This window comes from Helicoverpa zea, chromosome 20 (genome assembly GCF_022581195.2).
Source record: "Helicoverpa zea isolate HzStark_Cry1AcR chromosome 20, ilHelZeax1.1, whole genome shotgun sequence".
In the NCBI taxonomy this organism is placed as follows: Eukaryota; Metazoa; Arthropoda; class Insecta; order Lepidoptera; family Noctuidae; genus Helicoverpa; species Helicoverpa zea.
The window spans coordinates 8,522,318-8,540,301 of NC_061471.1; the positions used below are offsets into that span (position 1 = coordinate 8,522,318).

The 17,984-nt window shown below is 35.2% G+C and overlaps 1 protein-coding gene across 2 annotated transcripts in view; it reads left to right on the forward strand.

Moving 5' to 3' along the window:
- Nucleotides 1–1,102: 1,102 nt before the first annotated feature.
- Nucleotides 1,103–17,984, forward strand: part of LOC124640205 — a 62,903-nt gene continuing 46,021 nt past the window's right edge. Inside the window, exon 1 of one of the 2 annotated variants that reach the window (XM_047177871.1) lies at nucleotides 1,103–1,266. The gene's annotated coding sequence lies outside the window, so the exon portion shown is untranslated. The remainder of the gene's footprint in view (nucleotides 1,267–17,984) is intronic. The other variant, XM_047177872.1, reaches the window with a different exon arrangement.

Here is a 17,984-nt window from a genome sequence, read left to right on the forward strand (position 1 = left end):
CAATAATATAATTTTCTTGTGTAGGTAATAAATAACTATAAAGTAGATGATTTCTCAGTATGTATGATCAATTGAAGAGATTATTTTATGTCCATGGTCATTTGTATGTTTATGTATGTCTGCGGTTTGTTCTCGATTTAAAGTGTAACTTCAAAATGTTCCTCTCTTTATAAAATCGTACGAATGCTCATCTTAAAAAGATTCTTGCAGCGATGTAATATTCATTGATAGTGTGCCAGCAGGTCCAAGAACTCGCTTTCGTTGTGATAATAAAACTCGTCTCATGCATGCAGATGCAGAACTGATCTCTTTGAGTACGACGGCTTACGAGCAATTTTGATTGCGCTTTGCCCCACTTCTACTCCATTCTTGCCAAATAAAGTTTATTCCGCCAACTGTACTCCATCTAACGGACCATCTCTCTTCTGTATAAATTAATTAGCTTATATTACTTAAGTTTTAAGAACACAAGTAAGATAAAACGAACTTGTCAAAACTATTCCGGTGCAGCGGCCATGTTTATGAATGGCTGCCAACTTTTAATTTATACTTTCGTATAATTTATGAGGCTCTCCGTTGGCACGTCGAGTTTTTTTTTTCTTCGTGTTCCAGTAACTTAAATATTAAATGTTTGATGAAAGATAAATTGGCACCCACAACTTAGGACCTATAAAGTTTTTTTTTTTTACGACACCAAAATCAATTGGAAGGCACCTCAACATGTTTTCGCCGAAATCTCGTTTAGGCATCCCTCCATATTTAATCGCATACTCTTCAAGTTGCTCCAACCTCGTCAGCCGGAGGCGCGTCGCTTTGAACTTTTTCTTTTTCGATAACAGATTTGGCGCCTCCAAAACCGGTTGTTTCACTTTCCATGGCTGCATGTCCATCGAGCGATGCAGACAAGCGAATCATCTCAACGAATGAGTCAGAACGATCAATTTTTTGGGTGCTTTCTCCCACACCTGCCCGAAAGGGGCACGGATCACGGATACGAACACTTTCCACTGGGGGGAAATGGGAGCAGCGTTTTGCATGGCCTTGATTCGAGAAGGCGAGCGCCGGTGCCGCTTCGCTCCGCCAGCACGCGATCAGTCTTTGTCGGGCGTTCGTACACAGTATACGCGTCGAGCGAAACTTGGTTCGGCGAGAGCGATCGGCGCGAGTGTCACAGTGCTACAAGTGACCAAACAAAGTGAACGCAGTGATTTTACCATTCGAAGGATACCCACGAGCAAATCTGGAGCGATACGTTAACTTTAGGAGGTGTGTTCCATTCAGTTTTATTGTTTATTAGATTCGCACGCGAGACTCCAATGTTTATGTTTGTTTTGTGAATGAGCGTCGCATCCATTGAGCTATTGGATGATATTTTTATGGGTCCACAGGGTTCCTTGTTCTGTGGGCATAACTTGGTTACGATTGTAACTCACGCGAATCGCAAAAAATGTGAAAGTAATTTGACGTGTGGCCCGCGTAAGATAGTGTGCGCCAACTTTATCGCGATGGAGTCACGCTTGTCTGCTGCCTGCTTATTTATTTCGTCTATCAAATAACTGAGAATGAAATTTATTTTCGACATTTTCTAATGTATTTTTTGTAAAACTAAATTGTCAGTGAATATAGTAATACTTTTCTTTTGTTCAAGTTCCATTTGTATTCAACCGAATTTGCATGCAAACTATAATACCTTGGTTTGATAAAGATATAACTTGAATTATTCATGACGGTAATCATTTAGGGAATATCGTGATCACGAAAAAACTCCAGTGAGGAGAAATTCTCAGCGATAATGAATTTAGAAAGGTAATTAAGTAGCTACGATTAATTCCAGCCTAGTACCGCAAGATACGAACGGATTCGGTTTCAGAATTTGATAGATTACAGATACCTACATCTTATAGTACCTATCTATCTACATAGACAACTCATATAATGAAAGTAGGTTATATAGCTACAAACATAAAGAAAGTAATTTTGGATCTACAGCTTTTTGTAGTTGGTAATCCTACAGTAGGCCATTAGTTCATTATGAATTAGCTAATTAAAATATGCAGCTAAAGGCACTGCAGCCTAATGGCACTGCACTGTGCTCAATGTATGCAAATTGGACATAGGTAACATGTAAGTAAACTTTTCTCGTTTTCGCGATATTTCTGAAACCAGAGGTCTATAAAAAAGACGGTTAATGTTATACCAAAAGTTTTCGTTTAATTCCTAACACACGCGTAACACAAGCTAGGCCAATCTCAATATAGGGGTATTAAGTAACATTAAATATTTAGGGCCTATCTTGTAAAGAACATTGATTTCAGTTAAACCGCACATAACTAAATACCCAGTTACTAAGGCTAAATTCTCTAGTAACTTTATCGATATACCTATCATTATTTATTCAAACAAGAAAACTGAATATTCAACCAGAAACAATATAAAAAAAAAAAAATTTGGACTTCTTTCAACCACATAACTAGGTACCGACTTACTACTTACAGATGGAAGTAGCATATTGATTTTATCTAAAAGAATGATGCTACCTTTGTTCGTAAATAAACTGAACTCCAAAAGAAATATTGCTATAAATAAAACCTCCTTTGATTCAGTTCATTCAATAGGATAAAATAATGGCAAGGAATCTGCGAAATTGATAAAGGAGCCGAATTTGTATCACGCCAACAAATCAAATGAACTTTGATATTTTCAGGAACAAGATATCTTTTTATAATATTAGGTACCTAAACCTTGAAGAAATTGTTAGATATGCGAAATGCGTAAGCTTTTTACTTTTTCCTGTAACTATTTATAATAAATTAAATGTCATGGACGAAGATTCAGATACAATTCTATATTAAAACAAAATTCATGAGATATATTCATTAGACGACTTTAGGATTTTATCTTTAAATTAAAATGACTTGTAGAGAGTTAACATCAAAATCCCATCAGTAGTAAGAATCAAAAAATGGATTTGTTGTTGAAATCCTCAGTAAGTAAAGTTTCTTGTACATTTGGTACAATCATGCAGAAAATAATTTTACAAGCGAAGCGAAATATGTAGGAACAAAACATACGATATTATTTTCATTAAGGCACCAAATGAACGAACGGTTCCCACTCATTTACATGATAAACAAGCACAATACAAGTAAGGACATTTGACGAGATGCCATGAAACATAATGGCATCAGAAGAAATTAAATTATGATTCTCTTTTGTTTATACGAAGCCTCGTACCAACGAATAACACATTTATAAGTCTGTGTGATTAAGGCGGAATTCCACCGGCACATTTGTGTGTAAGTTTTTTTGACACTTTACACAGCTTTGTTGCTGAATCCTAAATATCCACCGGTGCTGAAACGATTGGTGCTGAAAATTCTGGTGCTGTAAGTGCTTTCGGCAATTTCGTCAAAATTTTCTAAATGTACGCCTGCAATTTGCTACTGTTTGCTAGAGCGAGTAGATTAGAAAAAAATATTTGTTTGGTACACTGTGCGTCAGACTGTTGCACATCGGTGGAATCTCGCCTTTACATTACAGCCTATGTGGGACAAATAAAATAGGTCTGCCTAATAGAGTTTCTGCGTAATTGCGTTTTATCAAAATTGTACGAGATGCTTTTCATGGGCGATCGAATTTATCGTCTAACTGTGGTAATTAATTTATTTTTGGCGTAGTCGACATGAATTATAGGTTTCAATTTTCCTTTTACTAGATTTACTCCAAGTTTAGAGGTCCTAAAATTCAAAAAGATGCTAAAATAGTAGCCGAAAACAAAAGACTAGTTTAAACTAGTCTAAAGTTCTGCAATAAGTATACTATCAAATATTGCTGCTTCGCAATGTTTAGCACTAGCCGTAGCCGATCAAATTATCGCAATAGCTAATTACTTTACACCGTACACTACGCTACGAGAATATTGTAAACACAACCAACTAGTCTAATTGACTATCCTTAATTGGCTGGAGCCATTTTGGCGCGAAATCTATACTAAAATAGCGTACCATTTTTTTTTTCCATCGACAATCTCAGCTTTATAGGCACTGTTATTGCCAAATTTAATTAAAGAGTCCCATTTACATTCGAAGACGAGCTGTATAGATTTCGAAATGAGGTCAACAGCTCAATTAGTTATTTTGAATTGGGACCTCCTATTTAGATTGGGTTAATTGAAGCACTCGAGAAGATAGATTTATCAATGAATAATTTTATGATAGAATTCTCGATACCATTCACGAGAGCCATTTGGCTATGGTTTTCAAAATACAAGCTGTAAATACAGATTACAATACTTCAGATTCAAACTCTTTCACAAATAAAGAAGACATTTGAAATGTTGTGATAAATTATGTTGTAAGCCTACACAAAGCTAAAGAAACCTTACAAGAAACATGTAAATCAGCCACCTTGGGGGGAAATTTAAACCAAGGAAATAAGGTTACAGCCGTAACTAACCTATATTGTGGGCCAAACATGGCTTGTGACGTCACTGGCGTGCGTTTGTGACGACACTTTTGGACAAATCGCGTTCGAATTGATCACACGAAATCAAACGTTGACAGTTACTATCGGAATGCAATGTATACTCACGGTTCTGAAGAGGTTTTTAATAAAGCCTTCTTGGTGGCCTTAATACCCAAGCGAAATGCATTAGACCTGACAAGCTCAAAAACTTACTTACCTACTTCAAAATTTCAAAATGAAATTATTTTCCTCGCATTGTGAAAAGCCTGCTTAAAATATCTTTTGAAGATACGTGAATATTCTAAATAGAACTATTATTGCTCAAACAAAGTCTGTATCGATATTTTGTTTACTATCTACAATTCAATTATAGTTCTGTCTTCTCCTATCCCCTTCAAATAACTTTGAATTGTATTAGATATATATGACCGAAATTATTAGGACTCGCTAGCATGTTTTGGCATTGATTAATTGCCGAAATATGGAACTAATGCTGCTAAGAACAGCCGTTATGAGAACCCTTTGAGAAGGAAACAAAATTGACTTGAGTGTTCTCAGCACATCGATAAAGCGTAGGTTGCATCAAATCCATTCATCTATCAAATTGCAGTCAATTGGTCAAATCGGCAATTTGACAGTTGGTTATGCTTTGGTTATCGACATATCGTTATAGTTACATGGTCCTTCCATGCATCATCTCTGAATAATCCGTACCTATATTTTAGTTTCTCTCTATTAAATATAAAGTCATAATAGTGACGTAAATAATATCTTAGGAAAGAAAACTAGCAATACCTCCTCAATTTATCACTGCGCCGACAGTTTTCTTTCCTGGCAATTTCTCTTTAACAACACAAAACTTTCTACGTACCTTTACAATCATCTGGTGATTTATTATCTAAGTATCTCTTTTCATCACATATCTTGAAATTACTCATTGTGCCCCACCATTTAATCTTTTCAATTCTATTCACGTATTCAAATAAATTTTGCAGCCAAAACCCGCCATTTAACAAGCATTTTTTTAATTCAGAGATACATATCAGTGACGGACAAACAAGACCAGAGACAAAAATAAATTGGCCTTTTGGACCAGCGCTGCTTTCAAAGATAAACGTCACCTGTACGTCAAATTCTGTACATTGACATGTAGTTCCATTTTTCGTCACAGGTCAAGTAAATCTGGTTGGACATACAAAGGCATTGTTGACTTTGTTTTTCGCCTGAATCCGAGTTTTTCTTTTATCTGTGTGAAGGGTTGAAAGGGTGTTACAATGGGACGCCGCGAGCGCACATTGCACTCTTTCTAGTTCACGGGTTCTTCAAACTAGAAAATTGTAAGGCTGTTGTTTTTTGCTTGACTTAAGATGTCCTTGTTATGAAGATTCTTTGTTTGTAGTGACTAACTTTTAGTTACAGCTTTGTGGAGTATAAACAAATCTCTGTAGTCTCAATGTTTTGTTTGTCTGTTGGGCGATTACTCATGTGTTACTAAGCAGCCTTCTATTTATAAATAAAATTATTATCAAACAGTATTCGGTACCTATACTAAAACATGGTTTAATAAACTGTCTGTATTTCTCAGTATCTAAATAAATAGTCCTTTACTTTGATTTCTAATTAACAAACGTAAGTAATGTGCAGAGCTTTTCCGAGAAAGACATTTATCATAAAAGCAACTTATAATGACTAAAAAGACGAAGTAGAAATTCTTGCAAAGCATAAAATACAACTTTTAATTATCACTATTCATTCGTTTCTAATAATAATTCCAATAATTTCCAATCTCAAACGGAGATTTGCATTGAGCAAAATGATTTAAAAAGAAATCTAGGTACTCGTTTGCAATATCTCTATCCATTCTAAGAAAAGAGAAATCGGATCTTAATTTATCGCACTATAATATCCACGTAAGTAAAACTTAGAAGGGTTGTTCGTTCACAAATGGGGTGAAAAGTGCCCCGTCAGGGGACTGAGGTAACCCATGTCCGTAGCAAGGCGAGGCAGGGTTAGAAATATCATGCACAGGTTAGATATATTCTCTTTTAAACAGTTGTGAAGCTACGTTCGTAAAAATGTGACCCACACACGTACATATGTGCATCGACGAGCTTTTATCGGCGCTATCGGTGCTGTCAGTACTGAGCGTCGTGCATCGAGCACATGCGTGTATGAGTGACATTAATACGAACGTTAGTACGTAGCTTCACAACTGTTTAGAAGAGAATATATGTAAACTGTGTATCGTGTTTGGGTTGATTTCATACCTTTTATTTGAACACTAGCCTCCGCCCGCGGCTTCGCCCGCGTAGAGTTCGGTTATATCGCGTTTCTAAGAGAATTCTTCCGAGAAGAAGAGAAGTCCGGGATAAAAACTATCCTATGTTCTTTCTCAAGGTCAACTCTATCTCTGTACCAAATTTTATTAAAATCAGTTCAGTGGTTTAGACGTGAAAGCGAGACAGACAGACAGAGTTACTTTCGCATTTATAATATTAGTAGGGTTAAGGTAAATCTCATTGACATATATTCTAGCGATAGACAAGAACATCCATACAAATAATTTACCCGCTTATGTCGTCTGTTGACATCTTGTTGACGTATTGTGACATGTAGTCATCCTCATTGATGTTAATTGCAGAAGTGACATAATATTTTCGCTCGTATTTTGCCTACATTTTTCATTACTCAAAAAGTTTATATCTAAGTGAATTCAAAATCATGTAATATATCAAAAAGTTTATTTATATCTAAGTGAATGCAAAATCATGTAATATATTAAAAGCAGGAACTTATTTTTAGGGCTATCACAAATTTTCGCTAATTTAAACGCGCTGATATATGTTGTAGTGTTTTTACAGTAGCGAAATACATACGAGGTCATATTATTTTTTCTTGAAAGTAAGAACATACCATGACAAAGTGAAGTCTGTTTTCATTGATATTTTACTTACTGCCAGTTTTATGGCACATCTGTTTCTGCACGATTTTCTTAATCCATAATTTAAGATGGCGGGCGGGAACAAATTAATGCATATTTGTAAAATTGAATTATAAATGAAAAGTATGATATACCTACAAGCGTTGTAATAGCATGAACAGCGTGTAATTTTACTAACTTGACTCTCGAATAGTTTATATGTGTAAGTTTATACCTTGATATGTATTTTCTATTTTTTAATTGTCGTTTCATAGACATCCATCTGACGCAGGTGTCAAAATCGCTCTGATTTGCCGTTTTGGGCAATGCATAGTCTGCAGTGCATTTCAGTGTGGTAAGCTTTTTGTTCGGAACGTTCTATCTAGTACGTAGTACATATATCGATGGTAAATCTTATGTTGTGTTTTGTTTTATTTACGATTCTTAGCTTTTCTTTTGTTTTAAGGATTCCTGTGATGGACAGTTTAACTTATGGTTCCGTTACGTGTGGTAGATATTTTGCTAAATCACATTTATGTAATGGTATATATAAGATTAGTATTCATATTTATTCTTGTCTAAACTCTTACGTCTTTATCAATGACTTAAAATATGACGCAAGTTACACAGGTTTTCTAAATGAATAATTCCAAACCAATTAAGTCTTTAAAAGCAGTAGAAAGCTTAAAAATTCTGTCACTAAAATAACTTCGTTCACTTTTCATAAACATTTTTCTTTTACACGCCACTTCCTGAGTTGGCGCGTTTTCATTAATGGAGAAAAAAGTAAATATTTAGTTTAAGTACTTGTATTGTTTGTGACTAAAGAATGTAAACAGTGTGTAATAAACCCTAGTATTTACTGAAATCAAATAGGTATGTCGGTGGCTGGTTACCGCTATCGAATTAATTGTAAACATACCGCCGGAATTCGGAGTCAAACAACGATATTTTGTATAAGTCATGTTATCTGTGTATGGTACATGTACAATATTGAATAATAAATATTTTCAATGTACTCCTGTCATAGTGGTTTCAGCTGTGTCAACAAAGGTATTTGATACGTAAACAGTTGAATGATATACACAATTTGGTGGATAGAAAGTCAACTTATCATCCCCTGATTAGTTATTTATTGAGTGCCGTTTTAATTGACATGCTACTGATATATCGATGGTTAAATGCCATCAATGCATTGAGAAACTCATCAAGTCATGATATAGATAGCTTGCTTTTTCAAGTGGGAGACTTGAAATTACTTCCAGAACTTTTGATAAAAAAACTATTTCACAGTAAGTAAATAAAATGTTATAGAAGGACCAAACCTAATTAAATAAAGGCATCTAACGGATTAAAAAAGGAACAATCTATTTAAAAACAACACGGACGTTAGTTACAGACAAGAAGGGGCAGATATATGTTTACCCATAGGCTACTGAGCCAGATTAAATAACACAACTAGTGATCTAATTGAAACAACCAAATCAAATCATCCTCAAATTGACTCACCCATCAACAAACAAACACTTGTATAATCTAAAACAAAGACCTACCTACTTATCTCGGAACGTGTGGTTAGTTATTAAACTGAGCGTTTAAACAAACGATCAGCATAACAATGCTATGTCCCATTGTAGTCCCGTTTTGGTCGCGTGGGACAAACCCACGGTCCCGGCCGCCATTTTGAAACCTTGCCAGATTCTATACGATCATTGTGTAAGTTAGGCGGTTAATAAGTCGAAGTAATGTGTAATACTTGTATGTGTAATGAAATAAATTCCTCTGCCTCGTCTGTATGTTGATTCACGCTTAACTCAAAAAGAGCTTGAGTGATTTTGGGGCCGTTTCCAGAGTATCATATCTATGGAAAACTTTAAGTTTATAATGTGCTAGTTTAGGCTAGCGGTTTCACTGGCATTTCATGGAAACTCTTTCGCGTAAACAAATAAAAAGTAGCCTGTGGCCTTCTTCTATGAATGTGCTATCTAATCTAACACTGAAATCATTTTTCAAATCAGTCCCGTAGTTCTCAGGATTAGCGCGTTCAAATAACAAACTAGCAGAGAAAATCTTCAGCTTAAGTAATAATATTAGCATAGACGGCTCATTTCAAACTAAAATACTGAAATTGAAGGGTTTCAATTGGTTAGGCTTTATTGTGATTCTCTTTCAGTATCAAGTTACTTCTGTGAATGTTGTTGGAACACTTTTCAGTCGGACATATTTGAGACTTCTTGAAATCTTATTTTTTCTCAGGTTTTCTAGCCATTCAATACGAAAACACAAATTGATGATAAATCTACTTAAATCATTACGCTTTAACAAAAATACTTATTGTTTTATCCGTATGACGCCGCGTGAATTGCGAGAATGGTTCTCCAAAACTAAAGTTTATTTTTTATCAACTTGCCAAGAAGAAGAATAGCATTTTACAAGATCTATCTAAAGCATTTAAATTAAGCACAGCAAAACCACAAAAAACCTCCATTAGTAAGTACCTATTTAAAACCCATATTTCCAAGTGAAACATAGGTACAGATTTTCCGAATAAAACCTTTTTCTCCGTTGTAAGCACCTCTCGGCCACAAAGGCTTGGCTGCAGTGACAGGGCACACAAGACACTCTATGTGTCTATGTATGTGTGTGTGTGTGTATGACACTGTCACCTCCGTGACGTCACAGGAAGGTGCTTTTAGAGTACACTTACGAGCCGTGAATGAGGGTCAGTTATGAAACTCTTTGTTATGAGAACTGTAGACATGAACTTTGCTAACTAAAGAACAAAGTTTTATTTGTATTCGTTTTATATCCCTGAACATACGTAGAACTTCAGAATCTGAGTGCCCGACAGGGTCCATAATTGTGACATAAATTACCCGTATACCAACAACTGTAAACATTATGGTACGCGTTAAAGTATTGAGTATTGAGCATTGAATTGATTCTAAGATGTAACGCATTTGTAATTTAGTGAAGAAAATCCTGTGGTACTTGATGTAAGTTTATTATTTTACTTGCTTCCGCCAGTACCCACAGCCGTGAGAACTACTCCTAGTAGCAGCCTTCTACAACATTGACTATGTCTCATGTTATAAATACACTAAGCTGACATTAGTACGTACAGGTGTAAAGATGTCTCGGATTTTATGCACTCTAGTGTAGTTTTTTTTGTGTCGTTAATAAATCTGTGTTGTGAAATTTACGGTTTTATCATAAAATCTAAACATTAATACGGTCTTTAAATTCCAGATAACATTCATAGGCTGTAAAAGAAATCCCCACATGTTTATATGACATTTTAAAATGTTTATGGTAATGGGATTTCATAGATTATGACTGATTTACGTCCAAATAGGTCCTACTTTCATTTATAATTGAACTATGGTAGAACTTGTCCTTTTGACTTTTTTTGTACAGCCAGCTTCAAAAGTAGCAGAACAAATCTTAATTTTCGTAACTGCTAAACACCGTGTCGTCGATAACTTACTAAAGTATTTGTCTTCTTTTAAAGTTTAGGATGTTAAGTATTAATTAATAAATTTTGACTTGTTAAGAAATTATGACTCTTTTCGTTGCAACACACTTTTGAAAATTATGATTAATTTGTTCACCAACTTTTGACGCTGACCGTACTTAGGGCTTTAAAACATTCACGCATTTAAATGTTAAAATAAACACCTTGGTTAGCACTCCAATACTCGAGTTCCGAATAATCTGAATCGACTATTGAATACTGGAAAAGTGAAATTAAATAACGTTTTTTTCATAAACGAAAGGTTCATGAATTTTAGGAGTGCAATTCGTAATAGCTTTTCTACATCTATACTAACATTATAAAGCTGAAGAGTTTGTTTGTTTGTTTGTTTGTTTGTTTGTTTGAACGCGCTAATCTCAAGAACTACTGGTCCGATTTGAACAATTCTTTCGGAGTTAGATAGCCCATTTATCGAGGAAGGCTATAGGCTACTTTTTATCCGGGTTCGTGCAGAGGTTCCCACGGGATGCGCGTGAAACCGCTGGCAGAAGCTAGTACACACATACATTTTTGTATAGGTACCGTACATTTACAAATTTGTTGCTACCTTATATAAGCCTCTTCATTTACGAAATCAATTAAGAAAATCGGCAAAACCCTCACATGTTTAATTACCAACAATTTAATAATTAATTTACCAATTTCTATTTAAAGAAGGATTGAAACACATCTTAGTTACGTCGATCGAAGGTTACAGCCGTCCTTGGCAAGATTTCAAGGCGTTATTCAATCCTTTAATTTAATATTCTCAAACGTTCGGCTTAATTAATAGGCTAGGTCTTTAATCGATTTCTAAGAGAGCCATGTTTCAAAAGCACACTAGAGACTAAACAGTTGGCTGACAGTGGCCTGATTATTGGAAAAAAAAGTTGGTGGTATATAGCTCATCTTATTACACTCTTTTGGTTTTGAAACTAAACGTAGTTTATAATAATTCATTATAGTCGCAACAATCAAAAGCTGAAAGTATTCCTACCAAAGCCTAACAACCTAACCATGCTTTGATTACATATTTTTATACAAATTAATTCATTCTAACCTAAGCTTTTAAAGAATTAATAGAATAAAAGCCGAGTAGGTCACAAGGCCGAACTAAAAGGCAAAGATGTTGTCTAAATAAAAGACTTTGTCTTGGGAATAATCTTTTGCGGCTCAGACAAACCAAAGCTCTGATTATCTGATAAAACCTGTTGCGTAAATAAACAAGGATTTAAAAAAATACCAGGGTTTGTAAAACCAGAAAAATAAAAAGCGGGAAATGTCGGTGGAAGAGAATTGAATTACCAAATTGAAAGCATAAAGTCTGATTTGAACTTACTTATCTTGGAATTGAAGCCGCTACCTACCTAAGAAGCTGTACTTTTAGCGCTTCGACACACTGCAGACTAAATAGTCAGCCGATTGTCGGTTATTTTTATTTATTTAACCTTTTACAATCAGGCAACAATGGCCCATAGATACATACCTTAAAACGAACATACATACATTATATACAAAACTTGATAGTAAATAAAACTTAAATCTATGTTAGTAGCACTTCACTTATTATACACAACGTCTGTGCGTCCATGTGGAACTTGTCCGCGGAAGCGATGGAACACCACGTCCTGTGGCCAGAAGTTCTCGTCCAACACGAGGTGCAGGAAACACGTCGGCACTCGCACCACGAACGCCTTGAAGTTGGCGTTATGGCGCGACTCCAGCAGCTACACTCTCGGGGCGTACTTAAGCTTCTGACTTCTCTTCTTCTTTCTTCTTCTTCTTCTTTTTCTTGACTCTTTTTTTCTGATTTTGTTTTTAGGAAAAGCGTGAATCCATCGTTTTCAGGTGGTCTGATACCGGCTAAATACCTGATCGTTGTAATTTGCGCACTTCACATATTGATGATTGTTGATTTATGACAACGTACAATCTATCGGCCGGCAAGAAGTTAGCAGTTGTTTTATGTTTAAAATTAAATAAGATGTTAATAAGTTAACTTAATCAAAGCCCCGTTTTAAACTGTTTAAGATTCACCAGCAAATTGCCTTAACAGCCAATTTGTTCTCGTTAAAAGTTTGTATCTTTAACAATTGCTTCGACAGGCGTTTAGGAAAGTTACCTAATTGTTTAAACACCTTTGATGTAGTTTTATTTCTTTTAACTTTATACTTACACCAGCCAATTAGGAACAACTCCGCGCACTCGGATAAAATCTAACTTATAGCATTCCTCGATAAATGGAGAACCTATCTATCTTACATCAAAATATTTTTACTGTAGTTCCGAGATCAGTGCTTTCAAACCAAAGATGAAAACAAACTACAGCTTTATACCTGATATTAGTAGATATACATTTTAATAACATTGATAGGCAATGAAAGATGGCATGAAATATAACGGAAATGCTAAGTAATCTCCCATCTCACACATATTAAAGTTGCGTACATTTTCAGGATGTAATAAAGTACTTCCGAAAATATAACACGGATGTTCAGAATTCATACGCTACGCCATTTTATATAACACACACCGACTTTATTGCGATTGGAAATGAAATGTATTTGGAGATATGTATACATACGTAGGTAGGTATATATTTACTTACGTACAATTCTGCTGTTCCAATATGTGCAGTTCATATACAGCAGTAGGTATATTGAGACGAAATACAATTACGTGTTTGTATATATGTACGTACATATATTATAAGTACATCCCAGTTCCCATTATAAACATAATTTTGTATTTATGGATCTTTGTTCCTCATATAGATTTTGGTGAAACTTATGAGTCATATTGGCCATACGTCTAATAAATAGAAAGGCAACTTTTTTGTCGATTTCGGAAAGTAGGTAGTTTTCCTCAGAGAGTTAAATAATTAATATTTCTCGCTTATAACTTAATCATTACTCGTATAGAAGAATAGAAAAGCGATATTTTCAAAATTTAGGTAGTTTTTGTAAGTATGCAAACTAGCTAGCTACACCTACTTTGTGAATTACATTGACACATTTCTTGAGTACATGAATTATATGAAGAACCGAATAAATACTCACGAAACAAACGAGAAAATAGCTGCCCAAGTTTGTTTGAGCAAATCCAACGCATTGCAACTAAGAGGAAGAGACGTAAAGCAAACTGAAAGATAAATCTAAGCTTCAAACTTTATATTGAGTTTTGTATTTCTAGACATCTCTGAGAAGCTCCTCTGTTTATGATAAATACCCTGTTAAAATGGCATGCTTATTATTACGTTGAGATAGGTAGTACTAGCATATATTTTGATTACCTACGATTAGCAAGAACAGTTGACACATTAATTTAAACTTTACAAGCAAACAAAACACTAATCATTTAAATTCCAACAAACAAACAATAATCCCACACAAGGTCAATGTCCAAGCCGATATAAATTAAATTCACAGCACAAAATCACGAGACTTTCACATAAAACTGTAAAAGTAAGTTAAAAAACTTTAAATTACTTAACAAACGACCGTTAGAATAAAAATTCATTAGAATCGATCGATGAAGGCGAATGTAGCGTGATGTTTGACCATCAAGCAGCTTCAGCGCTATCATCAAGCAATACCATTGATTTACAGCGAAGACTTAACCCGTTACGACAGATTGGAAGCGTAAATTAGACATGGTGAATAGAAAAAAAGTAATTAGTCCGTCTTTTAGATAATCCTAAAATAATGTACACGTATTTTTTCTTCTCTTTCACAAAACAATATCAACGAAAATACAACATGATTGAATTTTTTCTTACGTCACTTTGAAGTACAAAACATAAACGTGACGTCACGAGCCTCCAGTCTCAATCTTTGTTGCGCTTGCGTTATATCTTAGTAAATATTCAATGTTTTGTTAAAATAAGAAAATACGTGTCCAATATTCTTTGCCAATCTAAAATGCGGACTTATTAGAATCACAATTTTTTTAACCCTGTCATCACGCCTATTCTACTCAAATGATGTAAAAATCTATTGTCTATTACGATAAAAGTGGACGAGCGAACGAGCGCATGGAATGAAGTGTTTCTTTTCTTTCTCCGCATATTTCAAACGAGTAAGCAGTAGGTAATTGAAATTATATTTATTGCTGTTAATTATATCTGATTCACGAAATGCCCGCGGTTTTGTTGCAAACCTGGCACGTTACACATTTTGTCATCATAACTTTCTATCTTCGAAGTTTGAAATCTAGAAACGTCATTCATGTTTTGCGCTCAAAATTCATGTCATGATTACAATAAATTTAAAAAATACGGCATGAGATGATATTCCAAACACAACTTGTAACATTTCAGAAATTCAGCTAGACTCTTTATGCATAATTTTGTTGAAAAACAACAAGGCTTACAAATAAGCATGCCTAATCATACAAGAGAAAAGCTGACATAAAAGTTTACCTCGCCATTAAAAATTAGTGTACCTTTAAGGCAAAGATAAAAACAGAGAGCTGCAACATGCAAAAATGTAGTAGGACCCAAACATGGCATGTTTTTCTTAGGATAGATAAAACAAAATGTACGTAGGTAGAAATTCAAAACTGCTGAAGCAGATAGACATTACTTTTACGGCCCCAATAACAACGATAACTAGCATTTTCTAACAAAACACAAAAAAATCGGCCATGTGCTAGTCGGACTCAAGCACGAAGGGTTCCGTTCCATTATCGTTAAAAAATCACGTGTCTTGTGTGTCCCTAAAATATTTGTGTTATTCTTACTTTCAGTAGATTTTTGTCGTTATAGCGGCAATAAATACATTATCTGTGAAAATTTCAACTGTCTGGCTTTTACGGTAATTGAGATACACCCTGTTGAGAGATAGAACGACAGACGTACAGCGATATCAACAGGCACTCGTTTTCCCTTTGGTTACGGAATCCTAAAAGGTAGCATTATCTGGGTATTTTAGCAAAGGAAATGGGGCAGTACCTAACGTCGACTCTGGGAAAGGCAATAGTCAGTTATTTAGCCATAATGGCAGTGTTGTCACAGTAAATTGGCAACGTTCCTGTGTGTATTGACGTTTGCCCGTGACCTTAGCAGAGTGCCACACGTGTATCGCTTTATTACTTAGCTTACATACTTTTAGTTCTAACACTTGCATTCTATCGTATGTTGTAAGCTTCCAAGGTTCATGTTTAAGTAAGTTGTGTAACAAGTTACATGGAATTGGCTTAGTGGTTTTGCCAAAATAATGAAAACATTGCGTTATATTTGATTTTATAAAATTGTCGTAACGAATTGTAGTGGTAAATAAGGATGCGCGTACCCGGATAAAAGCCACTAGCCTAGCTACTAGCCGTCTACAATCAATTAATATTTTCATTTTTTTTTTCTCGTTACAACAGTAGGTAAGTAATTCCTGAGGTTAGCGCGTTCAACCAAACGAACAATATTGTCTCATGTAATACAGAAATTTTCGCGAAACCCCTTGCAATTAGGTATAATATTTGAACCAGTAGTTTGACTGCAGATTGCCAACCAAATAACCCTTGACTTTGCACGAACATTTTCAAACAGCCACATAAAATTCGATTCGCAAAAACTTCGCCCTCGTACTTTTAATAACACACATACCGTGACATGACTCTCACATACTCGTAGTTTCAGAGTGCTTTGTAACTGTGCCACACAGCTTTAATCTCAGCAATTATGACTGGTGGGACACCTTTGACTGGAATCTTGCCTTTTTAATTTTGCATTATTCGCTGTGTGCGCGATGACAGCGCCCCTAGTGGCCACAACTATTTAGGACTTGTCATAGTAAATTCCCTTTCATTTACTTTAGTAACTGTTTCGATTGGTAACTGATTCTGTTCGTATTTTCCAATAAATTGTTGATCCGGATTATCTTCATGTCATAAAACGATTATATCTAGCAGTGACCTGAGAATGGTCAATTTTCTTACACCGATATATTGACGGAAATATAGCTAGGGGTCGCCTCTGCGTCTGACTTTTTCCCTCCAATAAAATGCTCACTGCATATTGTATCATGTCGTTTTGGGTGCCATGGGGACCCATCAGCACTAAAACAAATAAAAAAGGACTGTAATTTTGGAACGCTTATTATTTTATATACATTTCTTACTTTTTTCTCTTCACAGCAGCTATCCATTTTTGTCTTTGCTGTAATGTCCACTTTGATGTTGGAAACGAATAAAACTTGCACAAACTGTTTTTCCCATTGTTCCATATCGCAAATTTTTACGTTTTTACTTAAAATTATAAAGGAAGTTATGAAAATAAAGCAATTTGACACTTGACAGCCCAGAATTAATTCACATTTCTGCCACATCGTGCGCTTCGGTCGATTTGCCGTTCCCCACCACCCACTTTGCACATAGCGATTTACTCTCTAACTACGATTTCACCAAGGAGTCTGATATGACTGGAGGGCAATGTAAGGAAGATTTCGGTGTTCTAAAAATAAAAATATGACAGCTGTCAGCAATCTGTCAAAAATACAATTGTTCTTTACTTTATTCTCCATCCATAGACCAGCTATACAAGCTTCTTGTAGTGAACTACTTGGAGAGCCCATCGCGTAACTGCTCAGTATATAAGCCTACATTATGGCCGTGGAAACTTACTCAAGACGCTATCCCGCCTTGTCACAAAACTTTTCGATTGAATTTCCGCCTTGGTTTTGTTATTGCGTGGGTTTTGTGGAATTTAAGTAATTACTTATGCCCCTTGTATATATTTTTAGTTTTTTTCGTACACCTAACTGTTCACAACAAAATAAGTTTTTGGGAATGAGGAAGATTCTTTCAAAAAATCTTTTACTGTTGTCGTAACTATTTATAAGACGCTGAAACTGTTCCAAAAATGTATTTAAACTATTCACACAATTACAACTTGGTCACTTACACAAAAAGTTCAAATACATACTTCCGACCAAAAATGTCTCAAGTTGAGATCATTCATTATTTCTCTAGATTACAATTCCTCCATTATACAACCTCCCAGTGACCTCTATTAACAATTAATGGCGTGGCCCATCGTAAACCTTAAAATTGAACCCATTACTTGGTAAATGCGGTTTAAGTGTCGACCGAGCT